The sequence below is a fragment of the Protopterus annectens genome, chromosome 1.part0 (genome assembly GCF_019279795.1).
Source record: "Protopterus annectens isolate FY-2018-M chromosome 1.part0, PAN1.0, whole genome shotgun sequence".
NCBI lineage: Eukaryota > Metazoa > Chordata > Ceratodontiformes > Protopteridae > Protopterus > Protopterus annectens.
Genome location: NC_056725.1, coordinates 157,889,110 through 157,904,898, shown reverse-complemented (window position 1 = coordinate 157,904,898; position 15,789 = coordinate 157,889,110).

Genomic DNA, 15,789 nt, shown 5'->3' with positions numbered 1-15,789 from the left:
ATGTTAATTTGAGCATATATCTCATTCCTTCTCTGACATGTCACTTTAATCTGTCTTGTATCATATGATGTGATGTCTGCCTGACATCCAGGCCACTGTCGGATCATGCCCTGGTGAGATACATGCATATACAATACTCTGATGTAACCGATGACATCAGCATTGTGTGTTGAGTATATGGGAATAACAGTGTCCCACCTGCTGGTGTAAAATGCTGTCTGTAATATGAAGTTACAGTTGACTCATACACATGCAGTTGACTGCAGTGAGAATAGAAACCATACCTATCCAAGTATATAGACTACAGATCACTGAACGTAACACATGTGCCATGGCACAAGTCTGATTTGCATTGTGTCAGATAAGCTTTTACAGCTGATGACATCAGCAGTGTCTGTTGCGGACAAGATATGAGTCCTAACCTGCTGGTGTAAAATGTTCTCTGTAATATCAAATTACAGCTCACCCATACACACACACACACACACACACACACACACACACACACACACACACACACACACACATATGCACGCACACGCGCACACACACACACACACGCACACACGCACACACATACACGCACACACACACACAGACACACACACACACACACACACACACACACACACACACACACACACACACACACACACACACACACACACACACACACACACACACACACACACACACATACACAGTCAACTGAATTGAGAACAGAGATCCTACTTAAGTGCACAGACTACAGAACACAGTATTTAACACATGCACCACAGAACAAGTCTGACTTATGCAGGAGTGCAGGTGAACTTATAGTAAATTACATTAGCAGGCCATGTGAGGAACAACAGCTTGGGAGGCCTGCAGAGGTAGATAGATTCATAGCATCATATGAGGCTAATAGCCTAATAGCAATAGGCTGCTCTGAAGCCTGGCTGTTTAACAACACAAGTACCCTTATTGAGCATATTTGGATGTCTGAGTTTAGCAGAGCAAGGCTGTGAGCACCACCAACTGGTGCTGTCCATGAGGGAGCATAAAACATTATAAATTACGCTTTGTCATGTGGTGGATATATGTGTGGAAAAAGTCAACTGAGACCCCAGGGTTGTAATGCTTGTAGGTGTGTGGCCAACACATGGACCAAAATCAAACAGCATGATATATACATTTCTATAGCACATTGGGCTATACCGCTCAACCTTTCATAACAAGAAATCTGGACAAAGCCATACATATTGGGTTAAAAAAGGACCAAACATAGGGACACGTTTTACATACTGTTCTTACAGACTTAGTCAGTTGATAGAACAACATATTTTGCATTAATGTAAATTATCTGAGGGTAGGAGTTTTGAAATTCAAATGTCTGTCATTGTTTTCTGGCTTCAGTACTTAAGTATTTTCAAATTATTTGCCAGAAAGCCAACTTTTTATGAGGAACAGGGCAGAAATGTGATGCAAAAATCAGGACATTCTACATAAATCTAAACAGCTGAAAGGTATTCATTGGGCAGCAGATTTGTGTTATGGTTAACTAAGTGTATGAGCAAGCAAGATACAGCTGTTTGCACATAGGTAAGCAGTGTGCAAACGTGATGGCGAAAAGCATTTATTGAATATATTCATTTTCTATGTCTGTCTGTCGGCTTCCTAGGTGGTCTGATTTCAGCAATGCCATGGTTTGTATTCACACATAATTACTAAACCATCTCATCCATAACAATCTCCTTACACCCACTCAAAATGGCTTTAGGCCAGCTCAAAGTACAACTGCTCTTATGTCTTTTACTGATATAGTCAACAAAGCTAGAGACTCAAACCTATATATCTCTGTAGTATTATTAGACTTGTCAAAGGCCTTTGACACAGTCTCACAGGACAAATTACTGCAGCGACTATCATCATTAGGCTGTTCAATACCTTCCAAGCCCTGGTTTAATAGCTACTTATCTAATAGAGAACAATGTGTAAAGTTACAAGGATACCTATCTCAATACCAGACTAACAAAACACAAGTCCCACAGGAGTCCATTCTTTGACCCCTCCTATTCAACATATTCATACACAATCTACACACTGCCTGATACCACAGCACATTAATCCAATATGCCAATGATTGCACCATTTCCTCCTATAATAACATACCAGACATGTTGCAAAAAACAGACTTCCTTTACCTCAATAGAATCATGGCTAAGTGATGCACAATTACTGCTTAACCCTAATAAAAGTAAACTTTTACTCTTCACTCACAAAACATGCACATCTGAATTCAAAATCTATTCCCAAAACAAAACAGAAATTGAAATTGTAACAAGTGCTAAGCTACTGTGTATCGCCATAGACAACAAAGTCACATTTGACCAACACATACATAATGATATCAAAAAAACTCATTTTAAACTAGGGACACTGTATAGACACAAAAACTTTATGGATCCCAATAACAAAAGGACACTAGCAAATACCAATTTGATCCCCTCTGTACTCTACAGAACTCAAATTTTTACTAATCTACACATAACATTCAAAACCAAACTACAGTCTTGTATTACAAAATATATACATTTGCTATAGACTGATCATACCGCACCCACCACTGCAATGCTCTGAAACAGCTAAACTGGCTAGTAGTCCCCCACTATCTTAACTACCTACAACTCACAATTGCACAAAAACTAATATACAAACTTGATAGCTGTCCTGCCTTACAAACTATACTGCATACCCACATTCCCACTAGAAATCTCCACTCTGCTGACAAACAGTTCTTAGATGTGCGCAAGCCCAATAAAAGAACTTGCCAGTGTGTCTCTACTCCTATACCATAGCTAAGCTATGGAATAATCTACCAAACAATATTACCAATACAAAAAGATTCAAGCTTACACTAAAAACACCAATCCAACTCAACAACTAATCCCCCACCTTCCTTTTTACTTTTCTCTTTCTCCTCTCATTTTTTTTCTACCCTCCCAATCTTCTACTAACTTAATGCATCCTTTCACCCTCTCATTATCTTTCCCCCTCTTTTTCCATATCCCCTTCCCAATAATTTCTTTCTCAATATAACACTCCACAGTATCCCCCATACCTTTTACCTACTTCTAAACATTTATTTTCACTTCTACATCTTACTTATTTATTTGTACTATTATTCTTAACACCTATCTTTCCTCTCCTGAACCTTCTAACATTTTTGTGTTTCCTAATACCCATACTCCAATCTATTATTTATGTTATAAATAAATATATATATATATATTATGCAATATTAATTTGTCTGCCAACATGTAAATTGAGTATGTACATTTATATCTCTTATAATTACCTCAAGTATTCTATCCAATGCAGATTTAAATACAATACTATGAATTTGTCATTTCATGTCATTGTTAATGTTTTAATTACTGAATGGAGCTTTTCTCCCCGGGCCTCTGATGAAAATTGGTTTCTGACCCAGCTGGACTTTCCTGGCCACCAAATGTCAATAAATAAATAAATAACTTGTGCAAGCCACATAAGCACATCCAAACCTGCAGTTATTTGTTTGCGCTACGCAGTGCATTGCTAAACCAGTGGAATAAAAAAACAGAAAGGTAGGAAAATAAATGGAAAGGGAGACATATGTGAACTGAGCAAGAGCAAGGTATGACATACACACTATAAAATAATACTACACATCAGATATTTCTACATAGTTGAGGATTTGAACTCTCATACCACTGCCAATTCAGATAACAAGATGGATGCCTTAGCCCTCTTTGACACACAAACAGGTTTGCACCAAGGAACTGAAGTCATTGTTCACAGAAACAAATGCATCAGAATGTACACTGCTGTGAGATCTTCAGCTGTGACTTGTATGTTTAACCCATTATATTTGGACATAGTGCAGTTACTGATCACACAACCTGTTAGGATTCTGTTTGCAAATATACAGCTTTGTCTTATTTGTCTGTGTTCCCTGGTACTTCATCAGTTATCTGTTCCAGTACTGAGAGACATTCAAGTGTGTAAGGCATTCAATATCCTTGGCCTTAAAATGTGTGTGAATATTAACTGGGAGTTTTATGATATGCATTTGCCAGCACGTGAAGGCCAGGTTGGCTGGCACAAACAGCCTATGTAAATTGAGTATGTACATTTATTCCTCTGATAATTACCTCAAGTTCCAACACAGTAACAGCACCAATACTTATTGGTTATGACCACCCCTCCTGGTATGATTGTAGGGCAATTTCCTGTGCTTTCCCCTGCTAACCTGGTGCACTTGGGCATTCTGAGACAGTGTGGCAACTGTCTAATGTATACAGACAACCCTCTCCTCTTACCTCCCAATACTCATACATGTGAGAGATACACTTATATCACCAAATAGGAAGTAGTGCATGCTCCAACCAAGTCCTGACTAGCTGGTCAAGAGGAGAAGGTCAACACCTGTAACTCACTACATAGAACACACAGCCCTCCAAAACACCAAACATCACAATCCACACATAGAAACACAAACCATACACCCACCTTCGTGGAGGGTTTCAATAAAAATGTACTCAAACAACAGAGACCCCTGAGAGAGAAATGCACCTCACCACCACAACATGAACCCCAGAACACATAGCTCACCACCACAGTGTGCCCCTCAACCTAAGCACTTAAGGCAAAACATTTTGCCAAATGTACTAATCATAGGAGACTCAATTGTGAGGCACACTGATGTCCCACTCTCTAGGGTGAACAAGGAGAAGGTGACAGTCAGTTGTCTATCAGGTGCCAGGATCCACCACATAACACATGCACTCAGGTCACACCACAACAAGTACAAATATGACTCGGTCATTGTCCATGTGGGTGTGAATGACCTGAGATGTACCTCCCTGGACTACATGAAAAGAGATGTGATGGAACTCTCAAATTATGTGGCCCAGGAAGGTATGACCCTAGCTCTGAGCAGTATTCTACCGTCACCCAGAATGATACCACAGTACGAGCAGAAAATGATTGACTTCAACAATTGGTTAAGTTTCTGGTGTCATTCTAAGGATACAGTATCTGTCTGCCTGGGACGACATGATCGACAGACCTCAATGCTTTGCCAGAGACTGCCTGCATCTGTCACCCCTGGGATTCTGAGTACTGGCTAAGGCTCTTGCCACCCCTATAGTGCCTTTTTTAGGTGGTGTCCCAAAGACCAAAATTCCACCGTAACAGCTATAAACAAATGCAATCTGAGGGTCATGCTGCTCAGTGCTAGAAGTCTAAATATCAAGATGCACTCACTCGAAGATCTCCTCAAAATGGAGAATGTCGACATCTGTGCTGTAACAGAGACCTGGTTTAAAGAGGCAGAAAGCAACCCTGCACTCCCAGGCTACAACTCATTCCATACCTTTCGGTCCCAGAATATGGCTGGAAGTGCCAAAGGTGGTGGTGTCTCCATATTCTTAAAGGATACGCACACCTCTAGACTGGTAGCCCAGCGTAATGCATCAGAGATACGTCAGGTACAGCTAACAATGGGTAAGACGGCGATACAGGTCATAGCCTGCTACAGAACCCCAAAGATCTCCCTAGACTCTCACTGCTAGTTCCTAAGCACCCTGGAATCTGTCAAGGTCCAACCCAATATTCTCATACTGGGTGACTTCAACTACCCTTCCACCAGCTGCAAAAACTATTCAAGTACCAATGTACAGGCCCAAATTTCTTGGATTTATCAGTTTCAATCCCCTGGACCAGCTCATTTTGACTCCTACTACATCCTTGACCTGGTTATCACCAAGATGGGAGACCGTTGCTCCCCACCTGTAGTCAGTTCCTCCCTGGTTAAATCCAACCACAAACTGATCACCATGGAAATCTCCATCTCACCTACAACCCCCGCAAAGGTGACCACCCTGAAAAACTTCTCTATAGCCGACTTTGGGTTCTTAAAAATAGAGGTGGCTAACTTTTCGGCACTCATGCCAATGAAAATATCTGCATGACTGCCGAATCATACACCAATGCACTGCACGAGCATGCACACAAATGCATGGAACTTGCCATACCAAATAGACCTAAGAAGCTCTCCTCCAAAAAAAAGGTAGCCAATCTGGTGGTCCCCAGCCATCAATAAACTCTACAACAGAAGGAAGAAACTGTTGCAGAAAAAAATGATGTCACAAGACTGGAAAACCTCCCTTATCAGTTTCAACAAAAAGCTGAGATCCCTTATCAAATCCTCTAAAACCAGCTATGAAGGCAGAATTGTGGCTGACACCAAAAACAACCACAAAGCCTTCTATAGCTACAGTATATCAAAAACCTCCAAGGCAATACCCAGATTTGCTCTGAGTTATTGCACAGCAGATATAGCCAAGATACTGGCCGACAGATTCAGTGCCAACTTTACCCCCCCCCCCCAAGGGCACTATCACAATACCAGAAGAAAGTCTGGTACCCACCATTTCTGTGGCACAGGTAACATCTGCATTGTCCAAAGCCAAGAATACAGCATTTATGGGACCTGATAATATCCCTGGCTGCATCCTACATGATGCAAAAAACAAACTCACAAACTCACACAGAAAAAAATAAAACACCTAAAGTCTACTGGGTAAAAAAATCCTTTACTGGTGTATCCTAGTAGCTTGTCTACAAAGCCTTCAAGGGATAAATGACACCAGAAAAACATTCAATATATCTCACTTCAGTCAACAGTTAATTATGGTAACACCGATTTTAAGTAATATATCCATTACAAATGCAAGCAAATTAAAGTGATACATCCACTTTTACTTAAACTACCCCAGTATTCCACGTTTCCCACGTTTGAAAACAGTACATTAAACATTATGCATTTAATTTCTATACATTAAAATTACTGTGCATTCAAGTTAACTTCCAGGTTAAATCCCGAAGGAAATAATGTATTTTAATTAATGATGACCCTGGTTTCTAAAGTCAATAATCTTTCCCTAAATAACTCCTCATGTTGGTATGTAGGCTTAGCTAAAACACTGAAAAAAAAGGAAGAATCAGAGCCCCCATGGTTGGAACAAATATGGCTGGTGACTAGACTATCTAATCTCCTATGCCTGATGTCCCCTAAATGTTCCAAAATATGTACCTTCACCTGTCTTTTAGTCTGTCCGATATACCACTTATTCGGCAAACAACCACATCCCACAATATAAACAACTCCACTAGAATGATAAGTAAAACTTTGCCTAGCATTGTATACTCTGTCATTAATCTTGTTACCATGTAAATTTCTTACTCTAGGACAGACTTTACATTTGGAACAAGGGAAACATCCCAGCTAGTAGCCAATCCCCACTTTATAATTTTTCCTGTTGAGCAACTCCTTCAGATTCAAAAACTTCTTATATGAAAAAATAATAAATATTTTCTGGAAACACACTTTTAGTCATGTCCCCCTGTGCAACTATGGCCTAAAATTTCCTAACTAAATTTGTCAATACTTAGAAAAAGGTGAAAACCTACTAACAAAAAACAATCTATCTACTTCCCCAGTAGGGGCTTGAACCTCCCCATATCTTTTGAAGGTGATATGACCCCTTCAATGGTTGCCTAAAACTTTGTCTTCCGTCTTAGCTAATACATTGGCTTGATAACCCCTTGATATCAGTTTGTTTCTTACTGTGGCAAACTCCCTGCCAACCAAACTTTTATCAGATGTATTGTTGAAAATGCATTTCTATTCCCCATGCGGTAGTGAGTCCAATAAATGGGGGGGGGGGGTGCATGCTAGAGATCAATAAAAAAATTGTTGGCCGCAGTTTCTTTATGGTAGGGTCTAAACTGAACAAATTTATCCTGACCCACACAAAGCTCCAAGTCTAAGAACTGTATCTTCTCTCTATTAGTTTTGAAAGTAAATGACAACCCAATATTATTCCCTTCCAAATTCATCATGAAGTCTTCAAAAAGTCGCATTTCTCCTTTGCATACAAAAATTAAATCATCTATGTATCTTTTATAGATGATTACACAATTTGAAAAAAATCTGTTGTTATAAATGTACACATTTTCAAAGAAATTCATGAAAATTATAGCATAGAATGGTGCAAATGAGCCACCCATAGTGGTGCCTCCCTTTTGTAAAAATAACTCATCCTCAAACTCAAAAAATGATGTGTCAAGCTAAACTCCAAAAGTTGTAAAATATAACTAGTTGTAGGATCCTCACCCAACATTCTAGCTACAGCTTCCAAACCTAATGAATGGCTAATGCTGGTGTACAATGTCTTGACATCAACACATGCCCAGTAAAAATCCTGCTCCCAAGACATCCCCCCCTATCAACTCATAAAAATCCTGGCTGTTCCTGATATGTGAAAACACCCTTGAGACATAATTTTTCAACTGTTCATCCAAAACAATTCCTACATTTTGTAAATAACCCCCCACCCCTGACACTATTGGTCTTCTCGGTGGGTCCACTAAGCTTTTGTAGATTTTGGGAATAGTGAAAAATCTAGCTCTTTTGGGGCTCTTAATAAATAATTTTCTGACATCCCAAATATTAAAGAAACCAAGCTTTTCCCCCCTCTCTAACATTTCCAACAATAGGGAGTTAAACCTAACCATTGGGTCATGATCTATCTTCAAATAAACATTTTCATCATGTAATAATTCATGAGCCATCTTGAGATACTTTTCTTTAGATACAATGACCCAATTACCCCCTTTGTCTGGCTGAGTGAAACCCAAGTTCTCATTGCTATTCCTTAAAGTTTGCCATGTTAGCCACTCTTCGTAAGTTCAATTGTACATTTTCTGCTTTTTCAAAAAAACATATTCAGCTCAATTTCTCTGCATAATATTTTTCAAAAACATCTGTAACATGCTACATGAGCAACAAAACAAACTGGCAACACATCTGTGAGCCTTGTTCAATCACAGCTTTACCTCAGGCTCTGTCCCTAATGAATGGCGCACTGTTACATCATCCCAGTCCAGAAAGGGGGAGCAACTACAGACCCTGGGAACTATCGGCCCATTAGTCTGACGTGTCTGGTATACAAAGCTATGGAGCATATCATCATGGACCTGCATAACAAAGATAGAGGCAATCTCAAAACTCGTGACCCCACACAGTTTGGCTTTGTCAAGGGGAGATGCTGCCTTCTGAATCTGGTTGACTTCTTCTTGGTAGTAACTAAGGCTGTGGATGAGGGTAAGGCAGTGCATACAGCCTATCTCGACCTGGCCAAGGCCTTTGATACTATTCCCCACTCAGGTATCATTGATAAACTCTCCAATCTAGGCATCAATCCTTACATCACTAGGTGGGTTGCAAATTGGCTCACAGACAGGACCCACAGAGTGAAAGTTGCGGATTCCAAGTCAGACTGTCGACCAGTCACAAGTGGAGTCCCACAGGGCTCGGTCCTGGGCCCTCTCCTGTTTGGCATCTACTTCTCAGAAGTCCAGACAAACACCAAAGGACTCTGGCTGACCACGTTTGCTGATGACTGCAAGTTAGGAGTCATTATCAACTCCCCAAGTGATGCAGCCATCCTACAAAAGGGCCTCTATAAGACCAATGACTGGTTTTGGCTATGGTCTGAAGCTTAATACCAAAAAAATGCATTATCATCCCCTTTGGAAAAAACTCAGTTCCCATGAATTACCACTTTGATGGGAGCCCACTGAACACTGAAGGGGCCATAAGAGATCTAGGAACCCAGGTTGACAGCCACCTCACCTTCGAACACCACATTGCCACTGTAGTCAGAAAGTCCTTCTACATGGCACATCTTATAACCAAAGGTTTCGCATCCAAGGAGAAAGAGGTAATCATCCCTCTCTATTCATCCCTCATTAGACCAATCATCGAATATAACTCCTCGTTTGGCATGTACCTGACCAGGCACCTACAACAGCTGGAGAGGCCACAAAAGTACCTCAGAAAAAGGATCCTAGGCCTTAAACACATGTCATACATGGACAGACTCAAAAACCTTCAGCTATGCTCAGTCTCTTATTGTCTACTTAGAGGTGATCTCTGCTTGACTTACTATCTATCTAAGGCATTCAATATGGTAAATCACCAAATACTTATAAATATCCTCAAATCTCTGTCACTAGATGCATCTGATTTAAAATGGTTCCAATCCTATCTAGAAAACAGACAACAGGCCATGCTTTGGCATAATATTCTATCTACCTATCTACCCATTAACATAGGGGTCCCCCAAGGGTCCATATTAGGACCACTCCTATTTTCTATATTTATCAACGACCTTCACCTAGCAATCCCCCAAGCTACATGCATACAATATGCAGATGATTCGACACTTATATGCTCAGCAACATCCATACCTGAGCTTTACTCCCTCACCCAAAAGGTCTTTAACACAGTTGAACAATATTTTACTCAACGCTGTGTCCTACTAAACCCCCAAAAAACTAAACTTCTTTTCACTCCTACTAGTAAGTCCCCCCCATTAAACCTCACAGTAACATCCAATAACAACACTCTTTTATCCCCAGACTTGACTACCAAACTACTTGGTATCACCATAGATAACAACCTTAACTTTGATACCCATATTAATAATACCTTAAAATCTGTTAACAGAAAACTGGTCTCTCTCTACAGAATCAACCCCTTGCTCCCTCCTGCAGTTAGAATAACTATTGCTCACACCCATCTAATTTCTACTCTCCTCTATGCCTCACCCATATACACTAACCTCTCTAAAAACAACCTTAATAAAATGGAAAGTGCCTACAATAGCATAGCCAGATTTGCCACAGGAAACCCTTTCAGAACCCACCACTGTATTAACCTTAAGCAACTAGGATGGCTTGAATTACAAAATCAGCTTAAATTCCACCAACTTACCATTGCCCACAAAACCCTTTACCATCCTACCAATACCCCTATACTATCTATCCTCATTGTCCCCTACAACAATCTTAAGACCTTACGTTCGTCACAAAGACTGCTGGTAAATATTTGTAAATCTAACAACAGGGCTGGAGACTCTCTTTTCTGTAATACTGCTGGAAAATCCTGGAACCTTCTTCCTACTGAACTTTCCTCTGTTCCCTCAATATCACTCTTCAAAAACAAACTGAAACTTTTTCTTAGAACACAGTGGTTATGCCCTTGTACTAAGCCTGACTGATATATTACCTTTCTTCCTTGGATCTACCTGCGCTCCTCTTTTCTATATTCCTTTCTAGATCTTTTCTTATTATCTCCTCATAACTTCTTTAATTAAACCTGTTTTTAACATATTCTGAATATTGCAGCTCATACTTTTGTTGTCCTTCTTTATGCCAACCTGCTTACTAATAACTTATTCTAACTCAGCTGCTATCCTTTAAATGTTATATTGCAACTACATCTGTATTATGTTAAGTGTTTTTACTTAGCACTACACTAAGAACAAATGACCACTGAGATTATTCCTTGTCTTTTTTCTATCAATGTTTAACATGAAATTAATCTTGTATACGTTATTATATTCGTGCTTCCTCAGAGCTTATCTACCTGGAACTCTGAGATTATTCCTGGTCTTTCTTTCAAACAATGTTTAACATGAAATTAATCTTTGTATATGTGATTGTATTTTTGTGCTTTCTCGGAGCTTTTCTCCCCGGGCCTCTACTGAAAATGAACATGTATCCAGTTAGACTAGCCTGGTCAACAAATGTAAAATAAAAATAAATAAATAAAGCAATTTACGACCCAGCCTTACTTGAAATGCTACACCTAAAGAAATCCCAATCCCCCACACCACACACTCCAGAGATCACAACCTCATTACCACAATTAACAGAACATGCTGGAGGGGCAGGTTCATCTCCCAAAGACTGTCCATACTCTGGAATAAGCTTCCCATTCATGTCAAGCAGAGCATCTCGCTGGCCCTCTTCAAGAGAAATCTTGATGAGTGGATGGGTAACAGAAATTTCACCCCAGGGATCACTCCAGTTGCCCTACTGGATAGCAGCACTGTGAACTAACATTGGGTGGCATGGTGCCTGGGCAATTTTTTGGGTTAGGCTTGTAAAGGCTCTGAGGCCATTAGCCTAGTACACACCTATGAGCCTATGAACCTATATACTGTTCTTTTGGGGGGACCATTGCTGAGTTACATTATGGCACAAGTAAAGCTACACTGCTCTTGGAAGGGGGAGCTCATGTACTGTTATGTCATAAACAAACATAGCCTATTCTTTTGTGGATAAGCAATGTTGTTACTGCTGTGGCACAAACTCGCATATGATGCGATGCTCTTGTTATGCTCCTTGTTCTGCTTCCTGCTTCTTGTTTGACCTTGGGAAGGGTTGTGATGTCAGAAACTGCAATGTGTATCAGTACTGTCTAACTTCTCTCTTTACGGATTTTCCAGTACAAAGATAAGTCCATGTAGTGAGCATCACTAAACTTCAGAGGTAGGACTATGTGAATCTGTGAAGCCTGAGGCCTACTACTTACTAATGCACACATATGAGTAACTAAATGTGTCTCTGTTGTCACATGTTAAAGTACTTTTTGCACAAATCCACAGCACTATTTACTTAATTACTGTTACAACCTACTAAATATAAGGCTATGTCATAATATCATTCAAGTACACTCTAAGTTCAGGACTTACCTTGCAAATGCAGCAGTGGACACAGTTTGAGGTCAGGGCTGACTCTGTCTGATGCAAGGAGTACACAGCCAGTACATGGGGAGGTACTGGTTGTGTGAGTTGCCTGGCATCAATTTTACTATGTGTGTGAGTAGGAGAAAGGTATTAGGCACCTAGGAGGTCAATGAATGTGCTATGCATTGTCTTTTAGCCAAAGAAAGGGCATACTGAGCACCCGTTTGCCTGCCTGCACGCACAGCAGCTAGTGGTTCCCCCTCTGAGACCTACTCTGACTGTGGCTGTGGTGACCTAGGCATTGGTGGGGAGATGTTTGTCCCTTCCCCTAGCTGATCCTGCGACAGCTGTTTCCACAAGATCAGATTATGTAACATAACACATACTGTGAAGACTTATGCACATGTCTCTGGATTATACTGCAGGGCTCCACCAGATGTATCTAAGCACCAGAACCATGACTTCAACAGCCCAAACACATGATCTATGATGTTTCTGGTTTGAGTGTGTGCCTCAATATGGCATTCTTCCATGGGTGTGTATGCACTTCTGATGGGTGTCATCATCTGCTGTTCCAGTGCATAGCCAGCATCCCCCAGTAAATGGCCTATGGGATGTCCCCTCTAGCAAACATCTGATACAGCTGTGATGTGTGCCAGATATGGGAGTCATGATAACTGCCAGGGTTGCCAGCAAACACATTCAAGATTATTCCCTGGGCATTGCACATGACTTGGCAGTTGATGGAGTGGTGTCCCTTGTGGTTCATGCTCACTAGGTGGTGCCTTGATGTGTACATGAGTGCAATCTATGGCACCTAATACTTCAGGGTAGTACACTACAGAGTAGAATTGATGCATATTGCTAGCCCTCTTAGAACTACAGGGAAACCATATGTGCTCATTGGCATGTATGAGCATAGCAACCAGGAATTGGTGGAGAATCCTGGATGCTGATGCCTGTGACACACCCGTCATGTCCCCAGTCCGTCTTTGAAAAGTGCATATAGCTAATATTCTAAGGACTGCACATACCTTAGTTTCCACTGGAATGGGTTCCCCTTGATTGGCTGTGGCTCTGAGTTGAAGGCGGCAGAGCTCATAGAGTTCTTGTAAAGTGTCCCTGTCCAGCCTGTAGTGCTCTACAATCTCCAGCTCATGTAGCACCTGGTAGGTTACTTTGGGCCTGAACACTCATCTCCTTCTCAGCTTAGTCCAATTGTCATCAGCACTAGCAGCATTAACTTCAGCCTGTAGCACACAAATATGTAGCAAAGCTGCAGGAACCCCTAACATTGTGCTAAAACTTTCTTTTGTGTACTTCAGTGGTATTGAAGTATTTAGGAAAAACAAGAATGGTGGTTACACGGATTCTTTATAGCATGTTGAATAACTGCACTGTGTTGGATTTGTTCATGAAAATGAAATTCTCCTGCTTATAGTGTAATTAGCATCTATTACAGACACCTGCTGCTTGCTCACCAGTGCACTAGGTGCACCTTCATGCACCCCCCGTGCACCCCTGCGCAGCTATGCATAAATAAAGAGTGGCAAAATTCTAATTACTTTCCTCTGTTCCCATGATAACATGCAAACACTGAGTGTAAAAAGTAAAGGTTGTCCACCATGTACTCAAACCCAGGACCATCTGCACTCTAGCCCTACATGTACATGTGGTGCCACAGGATTATTTACATGACAAGCACAACAAAAACTGTCATTCATGCCTCCATTTCTCGTGGGTGCACTATGCGCACCATTGCACAAACGAAAACATAAAAAATGTACAAAAATTATGTGAAACAGAAAAGACACATTTTACAATAAAATTCTAAGGATGACACACAACCTGTGATTTGTGTGTAGTTTACATGCACTTCCACCCCCCACAGACTGAACTGTACAACTTTGAAAATGTAACCTGACACACCTCACTCACTGTTGACATCCATTGAAAACAAAAACACAGTGGAAGTGCCTAAACGAAGTGAACATCCCTACAGGCTTACCGTGTTTTGGGATTCAGCAGTTCCAATGAGTTTTTAATCTAATTTGCATCTTCACTATGCCGACAGCCTGGAAATTACATGGTTAGCAACCGTGTCAGCTGAGAAGCTGCATGGGAGCACAATGTTGTAAGCACAAGGGAGGCTATTACTTTGCCCATCTATCTGCTACATATTACATGTGCTTACAGTATAATATAATACTCTGTTTCAGGATGTTGAAACATTTTAGCAGCCTGCATTACGTACAATTGCATTTTCTTTTGGGGTGAGGGAGCAAATGCGCATTTATATTATGGCCCTTAAAAATGTAACTCTGATATTGTAGCACTCACAGTGTGTAATTAGGTCATAGTATGTGTGGAGTTACATGTTGAGTTCAGTTCTGTACACATTGTAAGAGCTTTTATTTGTTCTTGTTTCTATGTAGCTCCTTTCCATGGCTGTATTTGAAAAGTTTCCGAATACATGGGCAACAGGAACATGGAGTTCACACAGTTTGCTTACAGCTTATTGGATCACTCCACTGTGTTGGTTGGCTTCATTAGCATAAAATTCAGCTACTTATGCTGATATTTGCATGCCCCAAAAGTTTCCTTGTTTGCCCGTTAGTGTGCATCACTACACAGAGTTTAATGAATCTAAAACTTGCTGCAGGCATGGTAAAAATTATTGTGTAGGCTTTCATGAATCCCCACTTAATTATAGAAAGACCAGGATAGCAATGAATCTGTAAAACAGATTTGTACAAAGAGAAAAATCAAATCCAAGAGCTTTTACAAATCAGCCAAGCTGTCACCAAGGCAGATTGTAAATGTTATGGCCTCTACTTTTAACAATACTATGCAATCTAAAGAAAAATACAGTTTACTTACAGATAATTCAACAGTTTACTTGCAGAAAATTCATGCTTATGTAAGATGCCAGACAAATCAGAAGCCAGTGTTACTCACTGATCAGTTGCTTTGATATACTCATCCTAAGTTACCAAATATATACTATTATTGTGTATAATGCTGATGCTTGAATGTGATGGAAGGTAAAACAAAATATTGCCAGCTTGTTAAATTTAGATGCACTGCAACGCTACTCCTCCAACACATAAATACATACATAAGCTCTAGAAAAGATTGTTTTACATTGTCATCAGCAAAGATAATA